This window comes from Salvelinus fontinalis, chromosome 13 (assembly GCF_029448725.1).
Source record: "Salvelinus fontinalis isolate EN_2023a chromosome 13, ASM2944872v1, whole genome shotgun sequence".
In the NCBI taxonomy this organism is placed as follows: domain Eukaryota; kingdom Metazoa; phylum Chordata; class Actinopteri; order Salmoniformes; family Salmonidae; genus Salvelinus; species Salvelinus fontinalis.
In genome coordinates, this window is record NC_074677.1 from 26,032,140 (window position 1) to 26,048,730 (window position 16,591).

A 16,591-nucleotide genomic window follows, 5' to 3' on the forward strand; every position below is an offset into this window, starting at 1 on the left:
CCACAATAAATTGGGTGAATTGTGGCCCATTCCTCCTGACAGAGCTGGTGTAACTGAATCAGGGTTGTAGGCCTCCTTGCTCGCACATGCCTTTTCAGTTCTGCCCACAAATTTTCTATGGGAGTGAGGTCAGGGCTTTGTGATGGCCACTCCAATGCCTTGACTTTGTTGTCCTTAAGCCATTTTGCCACAACTTCGTAAGTATGCTTGGGGTCATTGTCCATTTGGAAGAACCATTTGCAACCAAGCTTTAACTTCCTGACTTGAGATGAGATGTTGCTTCAATATATCCACATCCTCATGATGACATCTATTTTGTGAAGTGCATCAGTCCCTCCTGCAGCAAAGCACCCCCACAACATGATGCTGCCACCTCTGTGCTTCACGGTTGGGATGGTGTTCTTCGGTTTGCAAGTGTACCCCTTTTTCCTCCCAACATAACGATGGTCATTATGGCCAAACAGTTCCATTTTTGTTTCATCAGACGAGAGGACATTTCTCGAAAAAGTACGATCTTCGTCCCCATGTGCAGTTGCAAACCGTAGTCTGGCTTTTTTATGGCGGTTTTGGAGCAGTGGCTTCTTCCTTGCTGAGCGGCCTTTCAGGTTATGTCGATATAGTACTCGTTTTACTGTGGATATAGATACTTTTGTACCTGTTTCCTCCAGCATCATCACAAGGTCCTTTGCTGTTGTTCAGGGATTGATTTGCACTTCTCACACCAAAGTATGTTCATCTCAAGGAGACAGAACATGTCTCCTTCTTGAGCGGTATGACGGCTGCATGGTCCCATGGTGTTTATACTTGCGTACTATTGTTTGTGCTGATGAACGTGGTAACTTCAGGTGTTTGGAAATTGCTCTGATGAACCAGACTTGTGGAGGCCCACAATTTTTTTTCTGAGGTCGTGACTGATTTCTTTTGATTTTCCCATGAGGCACTGAGTGCAAAGAGGCACTGAGTTTGATGGTAGGCCTTGAAATACATCCACAGGTACACCTCCAATTGACTCAAATTATGTCAGCTAGGCTATCTGAAGCTTCTAAAGCCATCATTTTCTGGAATTTTCCAAGCTGTTTAAAGGCACAGTCAACTTAGTGTATGTAAACTTCTGACCCACTGGAATTGTGATACAGTGAATTATAAGTGAAATTATCTGTCTTTAAACAATTGTTGGAATAATACTTGTGTCATGCACAAAGTAGATGTCCTAACCGACTTGCCAAAACTATAGTTTGTTAACAAGAAATTTGTGGAGTGGTTGAAAAACGGGTTTTAATGACTCCAACCTAAGTGTATGTAAACTTCCGACTTCAACTCTATTTTGTTGTGCTACAGTATTGTTACATTTAGAATTTGTTTTCATGTTCGATGGTGTTGCTACATACAGTACCAGTCAAAAGTTTGGACACCCCGACTCATTCAATTTTTTTTTTTAATTTTTACTATTATTGACATTGATAGTGAAGACATCCAAACTATGAAATAACACATGGAATAATGTAGTAACCAAAGAAGTGTTAAACAAAGCCAAATATATTTTATATTTGAGATTCTTCAAAGTAGCCACCCTTTGCCTTGATGACTGCTTTGCAAACTCTTGGCATTCTCTCAACCAGCTTCATGAGGTGGTCAACTGGAATGCATTTCAATTAACATGTGTGCCTTGTTAAAAGAACAAGTCCATATTATGCAAGAACAGCTCAAATATACAAAGAGAAACAACAGTCCATCGTTTCTTTAACCTCTCTAGGCTAGGGGGCGGTATTTTCACGTCCGGATGAAAAGTGTGCCCAAAGTAAACTGCCTGCTACTCAGGCCCAGAAGCTAGGATATGCATATTATTAGTATTTTTGGATAGAAAACACTCTGAAGGTTCTAAAACTGTTGGAATGGTGTCTGTGAATATAACATAACTTAGTTGGCAGGCAAAACCCAGAGGACAAACCATCCAGGATTTTTTGTTGTTGTTGAGGTCACTCTCTTTTCAATGGGGTTTCTATGTGGATCTATATTTCTAAGGCACTTGCTTGCAGTTCCTATCGCTTCCACTAGATGTCAACAGTCTTTAGAAATTGGTTAATGTTTTTCCTTTGAGAAATTAAGAAGTAAGGCTGTTCAGAACGAGGGTCGAGTCTAGTGTACTGTTGTGGTTTATGGCGCACGACCTGTCATAAATTTGATCGATTATTAACGTATTAATACGTATTAACGTTAAAAAATACCTAAAGTTGTATTAGGAAAGTTGTTTGAAATGTTTGAACAAGATTACAGGTAACTTATTAGATATTTTGTAGTCATTTTGCGCGAGTTGGAACCGGTGTTTTTCTGGATCAAACGCGCCAAATAAATGGACATTTTGGAGATATAACGATGGAATTAATCGAACAAAAGGACAATTTGTGATGTTTATGGGACATATTGGAGTGCCAACAGAAGAAGCTCTTCAAAGGTAGGGCATGAATTATATCGTTATTTCTGAGTTTTGTGTCGCGCCTGGCGGGATGAAATATGATTGTCTGTGTTTGTTTGATAGGGTGCTGTCCTCAGATAATCGCATGGTTTGCTTTCACCGTAAAGCCTTTTTGAAATCTGACACCGTGGCTGGATTAACAAGACGTTAAGCTTTATTTTGACATATTGCATGTGTATTTTCAAGAATGTTATATATTTACCAGTCTGTAGTTTGAATTTGGTGCCCTGCACTTTCACTGGATGTTGGTCAGGTGGGACGGTAGCGTCCCATCTAGCCTAGAGAGGTTTTAAGACATGAAGGTCATGGGTGGCTACTTTGAAGAATCTCAAATATAAAATATATTTTGAGTTGTTTAACACTTTTTTGGTTACTACATGATTCAATATGTGTTATTTCATAGTTTAGATGTCTTCACTATTATTATTAAATATAAAAATAAAGAAAAACCCTGGAATGAGAGGGTCTGTCCAAACTTGTGACTGGTACTGTATAATTTGAGCTGTGAGCACCACGAGCAAATTCACTGTGTCACGCCCTGACCGTAGAGATCCTTTTTATGTCTCTATTTTGGTTGGTCAGGGCGTGAGTTTGGGTGGGCATTCTATGTCTGGTGTTCTATGTTGTTTATTTCTTTGTATTTCGTTGTCTCTGATTGAGAACCATATTTAGGTATCCTGTTTTCCCACTTTGAGTTGTGGGTGATTATTTTCTGTTTAGTGTTTGTCGTCACCTTTCAGAACTGTTTGTTTGCTGTGTTGTTGTTTTGTTAGTGTTCATATTTATTAAAGAAACGTATTTATGAATACTTACCACGCTGCACCTTGGTCCTCTTCTCCTTCTCCCGACGACAATCGTTACACACTGTATCATTTCACATTGCCTGCTCTAAAAATTAGGAGTTCAATGAGGGTTCTTCTAAGATCCCCAAAGTCCCTTGAAGAACCTTAGGCTTCTTGGCACTGAAAAATGCCCCTTAAAGGTTCTTCCAAGAACCCCATAGGTGGGGTTAATTGAGGAACCTATTTAGTTATTGGGGGTTCTTGCAGGAACCTAACAGCCCAAACAAATGTTTTGATTTGAATTTAGCACTTAACTGAAAAATGCAAAAATCTCAATTTAAGGTAAGGTTTCTCCATTTATGATCTAAATTAAAATTGTCTTTATGATTCGGTGGACTGGTATAGACTACACCGTTTTGAGATTATAATTAGAATAGATGAATACAATAATATGTCCCGCCCTGTTCTTCATTCACAATTGGTGGTTACATAATTCTGCATCATTTCACTTCCCCCTCACTCATCAATTTACCCATTTTCCCACATCATACTATACTTCATTTATTTCATCTGTTATGTGTGAAATTCGTTTGGTATAGTTTAGGTTCAGTTTCGAGGCAGTTATCGGGGTGATTGTCAACTGGGCATGGCACATTCAACTATCAGAGAAGGAGCAGAGCAGGCCGGTGAAAACCATTACATGCCCTCCTAAAACTGGTTATAACTCCAGTTCTGTTTGTGATATTAACATTCTAACAATGACAGTGTGTTATATAGACTTATTTAGGAAAGTCAAGGATGAGGGGGACATGATTTTAAAAATGGCGATGTAATTAAACATTGAAATTAATTTTGAGTCATTATGATGTCTTTCCAGTGTTAATGTACACAATCACAAAGAAATCCATTCATATTTAATTTACAATTGAAGTCGGAAGTTTACATACACTTAGGTTGGAGTCATGAAAACTCGCTTTTTCAACCACTCCACACATTTCTTGTTAACAAACTATAGTTATGGCAAGTCGGTTAGGACATCTACTTTGTGCATGACACAAGTAATTTTTCCAATAATTGTTTACAGACAGATTATTTCACTTAGAATTCATTGTATCACAATTCCAGTGGGTCAGAAGTTTACATACACTAAGTTGACTGTGCCTTTAAACAGCTTGGAAAATTCCAGAAAATAATGTCATGGCTTTAGAAGCTTCTGATAGGCTAATTTAAATCATTTAAGTCAATTGGAGGTGTACCTGTGGATGTATTTCAAGGCCTACCATCAAACTCAGTGCCTCTTTGCTTGACATCATGGGAAAATCAAAAGAAATCAGCCAAGACCTCAGAAAAAATTGTAGACCTCTGGTTCATCCTTGGGAGCAATTTCCAAACGCCTGAAGGTACCACGTTCATCTGTACAAACAATAATACACAAGTATAAACACCATGGGGCCACCTACCTGTCATACTGCTCAGGAAGGAAACGCGTTCTGTCTCCTAGAGATGAACGTACTTTGGTGTGAAAAGTGCAACTCAATCCCAGAACAACAGCAAAGGACCTTGAGAAGATGCTGGAGAAACAGGTACAAAAGTATCTATATCCACAGTAAAACGAGTCCTATATCGACATAACCTGATAGGCCGTTCAGCAAGGAAGAAGCCACTGCTCCAAAACCGCCATAAAAAAGCCAGACTACGGTTTGCAACTGCACATGGGGACAAAGATTGTACTTTTTGGAGAAATGTCCTCTGTTCTGATGAAACAAAAATAGAACTGTTTGTCCATAATGACCATCGTTATGTTTGGAGTAAAAAGGATGAGGCTTACGAGCCGAAGAACACCATCCCAACCGTGAAGCACGCGGGTGGCAGCATCATGTTGTGGGGGTGCTTTGCTGCAGGAGGGACTGATGCACTACACAAAATAGATGGCATCATGAGGAAATAAAAATATGTGGATATATTGAAGCAACATCTCAAGACATCAGTCAGGAAGTTAAAGCTTGGTCGCAAATAGGTCTTCCAAATGGACAATGACCCCAAGCATACTTCCAAAGTTGTGGCAAAATGGCATAAGGACAACAAAGTCAAGGCATTGGAGTGGCCATCACAAAGCCCTGACCTCACTCCCATAGAAAATGTGTGGACAGAACTAAAAAAGCGTGTGCGAGCAAGGAGGCCTACAAACCTGACTCAGTTGCACCAGCTCTGTCAGGAGGAATAGGCCAAATTCACCCAATTTATTGTGGGAAGCTTGTGGAAGGCTACCCGAAAAGTTTGACCCAAGTTAAACAATTTAAAGGCAATGCTACCAAATACTAATTGAGTGTATGTAAACTTCTGACCCTCTGGGAATGTGATGAAAGAAATAAAAGCTGAAATAAATCATTCTCTCTACTATTATTCTGACATTTCACATTCTTAAAATAAAGTGGTGATCCTAACTGACTTAAAACAGGGATTTTTTTACAAGGATTAAATGTCAGGAATTGTGAAAAACTGAGTATAAATGTATTTGGCTAAGGTGTATGTAAACTTCTGACTTCAACTGTAAGTAGGTCATGAAAAACATGATACGAGGCCATTAATTTCAAAATAACAGAATGGTATGTTTTGAGTTGCATTTATCTGTGCTTAGTAGCCAAGGCTATCGCTGCACCACACCAATGAAATCAGCTTGCTCGTTTAGCAGACATCACAAGCCCTGCCCTGCCCTGCCTCAGTCAACACACATATATTTTACAGTAAGAATATAATGGAATATCCCAAATGGCTATTGCGGATTGTCACCATTAGCCTACTCACATGAGGAATGCATTGAGTTACGGTTATTCTTCGGAAAAAGTTATATTTTGAAACAGAGACCATATGTGCAATTTGTACAGTTGTTTGGCAAAATAGGTTTATTATGTCTGGCTTGCATGGACCTCTGTAGGATGATATGGAAGAAGTGCTATTTGGTAAGCTCCTTGCTTCTTTGGCAATGCACGCTACGCAGGTCATCAGTTTCTTCATTCTCTATTTAAGTGATAATGCATGGGTGTATATTGGCACGGGTGTTGTTAGGCCCGAGACAAAATCGAGGGCCGGCAAACCGTGCCAATATATCCTCCAAACACTGGCTTTGAGTGTAGTATCACTTTTAAACAACGGGTTACCAACATATTCAAATAATGTTTGATATATTTTCATAAAAAAAGTTATTCTGCTGAATTTATTCATACTATTTTATCCTTCCACGAGATATAGACCTTGCTACCCAAGCCGGCTGGTGGTTCAGTTGCCAGAGACGTGACCCAGTCGTTAAGCATTTTTGTTCTGTATCTAGGGACGCGACCCAGTTGTTCGTTCTAAATGTTCCATTGCCATACTAGCTGGCAACGTTCTTACCCATTGCTTGCTAGCTAGCCAACTACGGCTAACTTACAGTCACGTCAAACGGTGCAGCCAGAATAACAGCAAGGTAGCTTACCTGTTTTCTATTGACATTTCTTTGTCCATAAAAACGATGCCAGCTGATTCATAATTTCAACTGGCTGAGAAAAGCTGTCCACCTGTCTGTCTCGTCCCGACTCCCGTCACGTTTATTACTATGGGACAGCTGGAGATCGAATTTCAATATTGAAACAATGTTACAAATGTCGGAGAAACAGACACCAAGGTTAATACAAATCTACGCAGTTGAAAACCAAATGCTAGTCTAAAATAAATGGAAGATAATGTATAGATGCTTTTCATAGTCGAGATACATTTTATAAATTGCCTGCCTGGGCTGATGAGACAGTGGATTGCGCAGTGTGATGGAACAGAGTAAATAGGCATTAACCAATCAGCATCCAGGATTAGATCGACCCATCGCATAATTGACAATTGATAATATTGTCAGCCATTAGACTATTGTCAATTTAATCTTGTCTTTAGGCCACATCTTTTATTATATGTGTGAAATTAGTTTCAATATAGTTTAGGTGTAGTTTGGACAGGCAAACTGAGCAGACTGTTGTCTTACAGTCAGAAAATACACTATAATTATTTTAGTATTTACATTTACATTCAATCAATACATTTTCCGCCTGATTCTATTTGCATTTGGTGTCCTGAGGTTTCTTATGACCTATTTTAACATAATAAACTCAGCAAAAAAAGAATCTTCCTTTCACTGTCAACTGCGTTTATTTTCAGCAAACTTAACCTGTGTAAATATTTGCATGAACATAACAAGATTCAACAACTGAGACATAAACTGAACAAGTTCCACAGACATGTGACTAACAGAAATTGAATAATGTGTCCCTGAACAAGGGGGGGGGGGGGGGGGGGGGGGTCAAAAACAAAAGTAACAGTTAGTATCTGGTGTGGCCACCAGCTGCATTAAGTACTGCAGTGCATCTCCTCCTCATGGACTGCACGATATTTGCCAGTTCTTGCTGTGAGATGTTACCCCACTCTTCCCCCAAGGCACCTGCAAGTTCCCGTACATTTATGGGGGGGAACGGCCCTAGCCCTCACCCTTCGATCCAACAGGTCCCAGACGTACTCAATGGGATTGAAATCCGGGCTCTTCGCTGGCCATAGCAGAACACTGATATTCCTGTCTTGCAGGAAATCACACACAGAACGAGCAGCATGGCTGGTGGCATTGTCATGCTGGAGGGTCATGTCAGGATGAGCCTGCAGGAAGGGTACCACATGAGGGAGGAGGATGTCTTCCCTGTAACGCACAGCGTTGAGATTGCCTGCAATGACATCAAGCTCAGTCCGATGATGCTGTGACACACCGCCCCAGACCATGGCGAACCCTCCAAATCAATCCCGCTCCAGAGTACAGGCCTCGGTGTAACGCTCATTCCTTCGACAATAAACGCAAATCTGACCATCACCGCTGGTGAGACAAAACCTCGACTCGTCAGTGAAGAACACTTTTTGCCAGTCCTGTCCAGCGATGGTGGGTTTGTGCCCATAGGCGACATTGTTGCCTGTGATGTCTGGTGAGGACCTCCCTTACAACAGGCCTACAAGCCCTCAGTCCAGCCTCTCTCAGCCTATTGCAGACAGTCTGAGCACTGATGGAGCGATTGTGCGTTCCTGGTGTAACCTGGGCAGTTGTTGTTGCCATCCTGTACCTGTCCCGCAGGTGTGATGTTCGGATGTACCGATCCTGTGCAGGTGCAGCTGTCCGTCCTGTCTCCCTGTAGCCCTGTCTAAGGTGTCTCACACTACGGTCATTGCAATTTATTGCCCTGGCCACATCTGCAGTCCTCATGTCTCCTTGCAGCATGCCTAACGCACGTTCACACAGATGAGCAGGGACCCTGGGCATCTTTCTTTTGGGGTTTTTCAGAGTCAGTAGAAATCCTCTTTACTGTCCTACATTTTCATAACTGAGACCTTAATTGCCTACCGTCTGTAAGCTTTTAGTGTCTTAACAACCATTCCACAGGTGCATGTTCATTAATTGTTTATGGTTTATTGAACAAGCATGGGAAACAGTGTTGAAACCCTTTACAATGAAGATCTGTGAAGTTATTAGAATTTTTACAAATTATCTTTGAATGACAGGATCCTGAAAAGGGGACTTTTCTTTTTTTTCTGAGTTAAAATGTATTCATTTAGCAATATTTATACAATTTAAATAGAAATGGTCAGAATGACCATCATGGCCTTTATAGTTATGGCAGGATTTCTCAAGCTCGGTCCTCGGGACCCCAAGAGGTGCACGTTTTGGTTTTAGCCCTAGAATTATAGAGCTGAATGAAATAATCAACTAATCATCAAACGTTGATCATTTGAATCAGCTGTGTAGTGTTAGTGCAAAACCCAAAAAGTGCACCCCTTGGGGTCCCGAGGACCGAGTTTGGGAAACGCTGAGTTATGGAATTCCGGTGCTCTGAGTGTTAAAACACTTCTTCAATATCATTTATTGTAGCAAAACCTAAGAAATGGTTGTGTTTGTCATAAATATGGATTCCCCTTGTTAAGAAACAGTGTAGTTGTCACGATCGTGTTGACATGAATGAGAGGACCAAGGCGCAACATGATATGAATACATCTTCTTTAATTTATAACGACGAAGATGAACACGAAACACTTAAACCACACTAACAAAAAAACGATCGTGAAACTTCAACCGCAAGTGCACACACAAACTACTTACGTCGACATATACATATACAATGACCCACAAACAGCTAAATCCTATGGCAGCCTTAAATATGGCTCCCAATTAGAGACAACAGAAACCAGCTGTCTCTAATTGAGAACCCATTCAGGCCACCATAGACTTTCCTAGAAAACTACACACCCATAGACACAGCTAGATACATACATTCAACACAAAACCATACACTACAACCAACACCCCCTCTACCATATAATACCCCAAACACACACATACCCCATGTCACACCCTGACCTAACTAAAATAATAAATAAAACAAATAATACTAAGGCCAGGGCGTGACAGTAGTCTTGGCTTAGTTACAGTAGACATGTCAATCTCACTCACCAAAACAGGGCTGGTGTTGCTACACATATCAGGTCTAATCCTTACAAAGAGAAAGCAACTGCAGAGAGCTAAACATATATGTTTAATTGTTCCTAATATTCCAAATATTAGCCAGTACCCAATGCTGTGGCCAAATGGTCACCTAAAGTTATGGATGAGCCAATGTGGAAACAAAGAGTAGCAACCTATGAGCAGGGATAGGCCAACTTATTCATTAGTTTCACAGCAGACATAAAAATAAATCAAAGACCAGAGCAACAAGTCCCCGAGTGGCTCCTCTACCTATCCCAGAGCTACAAAGTAGCATTAGGCTAAGCTCCTCAGACTGAGTAAGGTAGGTGTTTTTGCAAGCTTCTTCTCAGAAGTGACGTCCAAGTGGCTGTGTCATGGTTCCAGACACTAAATCCAGGGTCTGAAGTTTCTGACCTCATAAAAGTATTGAGCTGCTGGACAGAGTCAGACGTGTGGGTTGGTGAGATGACAGTGGCCAGACACCTACATGATGCTGCTGACAGATTTATGTATCTGACCTTGTAGGTGGGTCTTAAACATTTGGGATTTAAGACCCACATACTGTCACACCCTGATCTGTTTCACCAGTCTTTGTGATTTTCTCCACCCCCCTCCAGGTGTTGCCCATCTTCCCCATTTTTTTTATTTTTATTTTTTAAATGTTTATTTCACCTTTATTTAACCAGGTTGGCTAGTTGAGAACAAGTTCTCATTTACAACTGCGACCTGGCCAAGATAAAGCAAAGCAGTGCTACACAAACAACAACACAGAGTTACATGGAATAAACAAGAGTACAGTCAATAACACAATAGAAAAAAAGAAAGTCTATATATAGTGTGTGCACATGGCGTGAGGAGGTAAGGCAATAAATAGGCCATAGTAGCAAGTAATTATAATTTAGCAAATTAACACTGGAGTGATAGATGTGCAGATGATGATGTGCAAGTAGAAATACTGGTGTGCAAAGAGCAGAAAAGTAAATAAAAACAATATGGGGATGATAGATTGGATGGGCTATTTACAGATGGGCTATGTACAGCTGCAGCAATCGGCTAGCTGCTCAGATAGCTGATGTTTAAAGTTAGTCAATCAATCAATCAATTTTATTTTATATAGCCCTTGGTACATCAGCTAATATCTCGAAGTGCTGTACAGAAACCCAGCCTAAAACCCCAAACAGCTAGTAATGCAGGTGTAGAAGCACGGTGGCTAGGAAAAACTCCCTAGAAAGGCCAAAACCTAGGAAGAAACCTAGAGAGGAACCAGGCTATGAGGGGTGGCCAGTCCTCTTCTGGCTGTGCCGGGTGGAGATTCTAACAGAACTATGCCAAGATGTTCAAAAATGTTCATAAGTGACAAGCATGGTCAAATAATAATCATGAATAATTTTCAGTTGGCTTTTCATAGCTGATCATTAAGAGTTGAAAAACAACAGGTCTGGGACAGGTGGCGGTTCCATAACCGCAGGCAGAACAGCTGAAACTGGAATAGCAGCAAGGCCAGGCGGACTGGGGACAGCAAGGAGTCACCACGGGCGGCAGTCCCGACGCATGGTCCCAGGGCCCAGGTCCTCCGAGAGAAAGAAAAAGAGAAGTAGAAAATTAGAGAGAGCCAAGATTTTCAAAATGTTCATAAATGACAAGCATGGTCAAATAATAATCAGGAATAAATCTCAGTTGGCTTTTCATAGCCGATCATTAAGAGTTGAAAACAGCAGGTCTGGGACAGGTAGGGGTTCCATAACCGCAGGCAGAACAGTTGAAACTGGAATAGCAGCAAGGCCAGGCGGACTGGGGACAGCAAGGAGTCACCACGGCCGGTAGTCCCGACGTATGGTCCTAGGGCTCAGGTCCTCCGAGAGAAAGAAAGAGAGAAGGAGAAAATTAGAGAGAGCCAAGATTTTCAAAATGTTCATAAATGACAAGCATGGTCAAATAATAATCAGGCATAAATCTCAGTTGGCTTTTCATAGCCGATCATTAAGAGTTGAAAACAGCAGGTCTGGGACAGGTAGGGGTTTCGTAACCGCAGGCAGAACAGTTGAAACTGGAATAGCAGCAAGGCCAGGCTGACTGGGGACAGCAAGGTGTCAGCATGCCCGGTAGTCCTGACGTATGGTCCTAGGGCTCAGGTTCTCAGAGAGAAAGAGAGAACGAGAGAATTAGAGAGAGCATACTTAAATTCACACAGGACACTGGATAAGACAGGAGAAGTACTCCAGGTAAAACCAACTGACCCTAGCCCCCCGACACATAAACTACTGCAGCATAAATACTGTTTAAAGTTAGTGAGGGAAATATAAGTCTCCAGCTTCAGCGGTTTTTGCAATTTGTTCCAGTCATTGGCAGCAGAGAACTGAAAGGGACGGCGGCCAAAGGGTGTGTTGGCTTTGGGGATGACCAGTGAGATATACCTGCTGGAGCGCGTGCTATGTGTGGGTGTTGTTATCGTGACCAGTGAGCTGAGATTAAGGCGGAGCTTTACCTAGCAAAGGCTTATAGATGACCTGGAGCCAGTGGGTCTGGCGACGAATATTGGGCTTTGGTGACAAAACAGATGGCACCGTGATAGACTGCATCCAGTTTGCTGAGTAGAGTGTTGGAGGCTATTTTGTAAATGACATCGCCGAAGTTGAGGATCGGTAGGATAGTTAGTTCTACTAGGGTATGTTTGGCGGCATGAGTGAAGGAGGCTTTGTTGCGAAATAGAAAGCCGATTATAGATTTAATTTTAGATTGGATATGTTTAATATGAGTCTGGAAGGAGAGTTTACAGTCTAGCCAGACACCTAGGTATTTGTAGATGTCCACATATTCTATGTCCGAACCGTCCAGAGTAGTGATGCTAGTCGGGCTGTGGGTGCGGGCAGCGAACGGTTGAAAAGCATGCATTTCATTTTACTAGTGTTTAAGAGCAGTTGGAGGCCACGAAAATAGTGTTGTATGGCATTGAAGCTTGTTTGGAGGTTTGTTAACACAGTGTCCAAAGAAGGGCCAGATGTATACAGAATGGTGTCGTCTGCGTAGAGGTGGATCAGCGAATCACCCGCAGCAAGAGCAACATCGTTGATATATACAGAGAAAAGAGTCGGCCCGAGAATTGAACCCTGTGGTACCCCCATAAAGAATGCCAGAGGTACGGACAACAGGCCCTCCGATTTGACACACTGAACTCTGTCTGAGAAGTAGTTGGTGAACCAGGCGAGGCAGTCATTTGAGAAACCAAGGCTGTTGAGTCTGCCGATAAGAATACGGTGATTGACAAAGTCGAAAGCCTTGGCCAGGTCAATGAAGACGCCTGCACAGTACAATCTTTTATCGATGGTAGTTATGATATCGTTTAGTACCTTGAGCGTGGCTGAGGTGCACCCGTGACCAGCTCAGAAGCCGGATTGCACAGCGGAGAAGGTACGGTGGGATTCGAAAATGGTCAGTGATCTGTTTATTAACTTGGCTTTCGAAGACTTTAGAAAGGCAGGCCAGGATGGATATAGATCTATAACAGTTTGGGTCTAGAGTGTCACCCCCTTTGAAGAGGGGGATGACTGTGGCAGCTTTCCAATCTTTAGGGTTCCCATTATCCCCTGTGTATTTATACCTGTCGTTTCTGTTTGTCTGTTGCCAGTTCGTCTTGTTTGTTTGCGTCAACCAGCAGTTTGTGTCTCAGCTCCTGCATTTTCCCAGTCTCTCTTTTCTTGTCCTCCCGGTTTTGACCCTTGCCTGTCCTGACTCTGAGTCCGCCTGCCTGACCACTCTGCCTGTCCCTGAGCCTGCATGCCGATCGGTACCTCTGCTCCCCTCTGGATTACCGACCTCTGCCTATCCTGAGCCTGCCGGCCGTCCTGTACCTTGGCTCTTACTCTGGATTATCGACCCATGCCTGCCTTGACCTGTCTTTGCCTGCCCCTGTTGCTACAATAAACATTGTTACTTCAACAGTCTGCATCTGGGTCTTACCTTGATACCTGATACTTACAAGGTCGGATACTTAATGATACAGTATGTCAACAAAACATTTTTTTGTTGCAGAAATTACAGCATAAAAAAAGTTGCTTTCCAAGAATTATGCCCTTTGAAAAGCTGCTTCAAAAGAGCATGTTGCTATTCCGCCAAAAACTTTTCCCTGGTTCTCTGTGCCCTGTCACAACCAATGGGTCACAACTGTCAACCAGTGCACAACCTCATATTCTCACGGAAAAGGTCACCTAAAGTTATGGATGAGCCAATGTGGCAAACAAACAGTAGCAAGCTATGAGCAGGGGATAGGCCAAGGTATTCATTAGTTTCACAGCAGGCACAATAATAAAACAAAGACCAGAGCAACAAGTCCCAGAGCGGCTCGTCTCCCTAGCCCAGAGCTACAAAGTACATAGGAAAAGGGGGTTCAAGTATTAGGCTAAGCTCCTCTGACTGAGTTAGGTGCTATTGCAAGCTTCTCCTCAGAAGTGACGGCCAAGTAACTGTGTCATGGTTCCAGACACTAAAGTTTCTGGCCTCATAAAAGCATTGAGCTGCTGGACAGAGTCAGACGTGTGGGTTGGTGGGTTGGTGACACCTACATGATGCTGACAGATTTACCCTAAATAATGCTCCTGGAATCTTTCTGGGAAATGTTTTCGTAAAAGATAGGGCAGAGTACCCCTGCTAACATCTGTCCACCCAACAGCCTACATAAGGTCCCTTAGACTATTTTTCAATGATTTGGACAGAAATACTCACACTTGTCTCACAAATGTATTCTTGAGTTAATGTCTTCCATAAGTGGTGCAAAATAATGTGCAATCAATCAAACAGATTCATTCATCATGTGTCCTCAGGTACTGGGGTGAGGAGCATATTGTGTCCTTCACAAGCAGAAAGGTGATATTTGTAGTCATGATACAGAACGTTCAGGTAATTATCTGGAACTCCATGGGTTACATCCTGGTTATGAGTGTGGAACACAGAGAGTAGGGCAGGTTTTTAACAATGATTTACAATTATTGATAAAACTATAGACCACTACTACAAGATATCTTGGCAAGCATAACTAACTACAATCTGTGTAACTGAACACAGGGAAATGAGAAGGGATAGCAGAAGAGAAGAAGAGGAGAAGGGAAAGCAGGAGTCGCATTTATCAACCTATTGTTTATGTAAAACAAACTCATGAGGCAACATGGCTACTATCAGTTAGTATCCCACACTATAACTATAGGAGCCTCTAGCCAGGGCTGACAATATCACGACAGGACATGACCCAGATGCAGACACGGGAGGCAGATAGTACAGTTCTCAGATTTATTAGAAACACGGGGCAGGTCGAGGTTCGTGATCAGGTCGGCAGACAGGACGGCAGACAGGCTCGGGGTCAGGGCAGGCAGAATGGTCAGAACCGGGAAAAACTAGGAAACACAACTAGAGCAACAGGAAGGCGGTAAGACCTGACATGCCAATATGAACTGACAACAGACAAACAGAGAACACAGGTATAAATACACAGGTTAATGGGAAGATGGGCAACACCTGGAGGGGGGTGGAGACAAGCACAAAGACAGGTGAAACAGATCAGGGTGTGACAGACAAGGTAATACAGACACTGGGCTGTAGGCTTCTGTCTAACTAGGGATTCTGCAGCAAGGCATTTTAAAGAGAGAACATAAAACACGCACTCTTTTTTTAAATAAAACAATATGCACTGTTAATAGCCCTGGTTTTCGTTTGGAGGGTTGCCAAATGGATGAAAAATAGGAAGCAGGTACTGTGGCAATCCTCCACCACCATGAACAACACCATAACATTCAACGTTGTGCCACTTGGACAGTTGTCCCAGGTTGCATTGTTGTATTGCCCATTATAATGTAATTGACATGTTGATTAAAATCCCCTGGAGACTAAAGTTCAATTAAATTCAGAGAAGGACAAAGTATTTCCTCCTGGCTAATAATTCAGGGGAGGAGAGAAACAAAAGGTCTTCCAATACTGAATCAGAGGAAACCTTGAATCTCAACTGCCCAAATATGGTGTACCCTCCCCCTCAGACCACAAAACAAGACACCCTAACCTAAATGAAGATCAGGTTATCCCAAACACAAAACACCCACACATTTACGCACTTCCTCCCTCGGGATGTGTCCCAATACTTCTGAATGACCTCCTTTTCTCCATGGACAGAAAGGTCCAGGGGAGGGGTAGATTGAAAACAATAGCTAGGTGACATTTGCTCTCAAATCACATCCTCCCTAAAGATTAGTGGTCAAAAAGTAAAAGACAGGAGGAGAAAAAGTTATCTAAGAGAAATGACATAGCTAGCATTTCATGATTTTGGGGGTTTATGTTTTTAAAGAACAACAAAGCCATGGTAATGAGTTACTCCAAATATATTGGAAGAGAGCACAGCTCACTGATGCTGTACAGAATCTTTCCAGATCCTTGATATCCTTTGTCTTCACTTATGGACTGCCCTCTTCAATTCAAACCACAGGTTTTCAATGGGGTTCCACCAGTAGAAGCAAAATAGCCCCTTAACATCTGACCATAGATCCGCCTACAATGGCACTTGGATTGAACCGGTGCTTATGGTCATATGACACAAAAATAGAGGTCTTTGGCCAAGCACACCAGCGGTGTAGCGCAGATGGAGTATATCAAGGATCTGGAAAGATTCTGTATGGAGGAATGTTCAGAGATCCCTCCCAATGTGTTCTCCAACTCATACAACATTTTAGAATGTGTCTTAAGTAATGAAAAAGTAATGAAAATAGGGGATTTTCAATAGGGGATTTTCATTTATACAGTCTTTTGGCTCATCTTTATCAAGGAATCAAATACTTTTGGACA

General features: G+C 42.1%; 1 pseudogene; it reads right to left on the reverse strand.

Moving 5' to 3' along the window:
- LOC129869125 (zinc finger SWIM domain-containing protein 7-like) overlaps window positions 1-16,591 on the reverse strand; it is a 31,481-nt pseudogene that overhangs the window by 8,126 nt on the left and 6,764 nt on the right.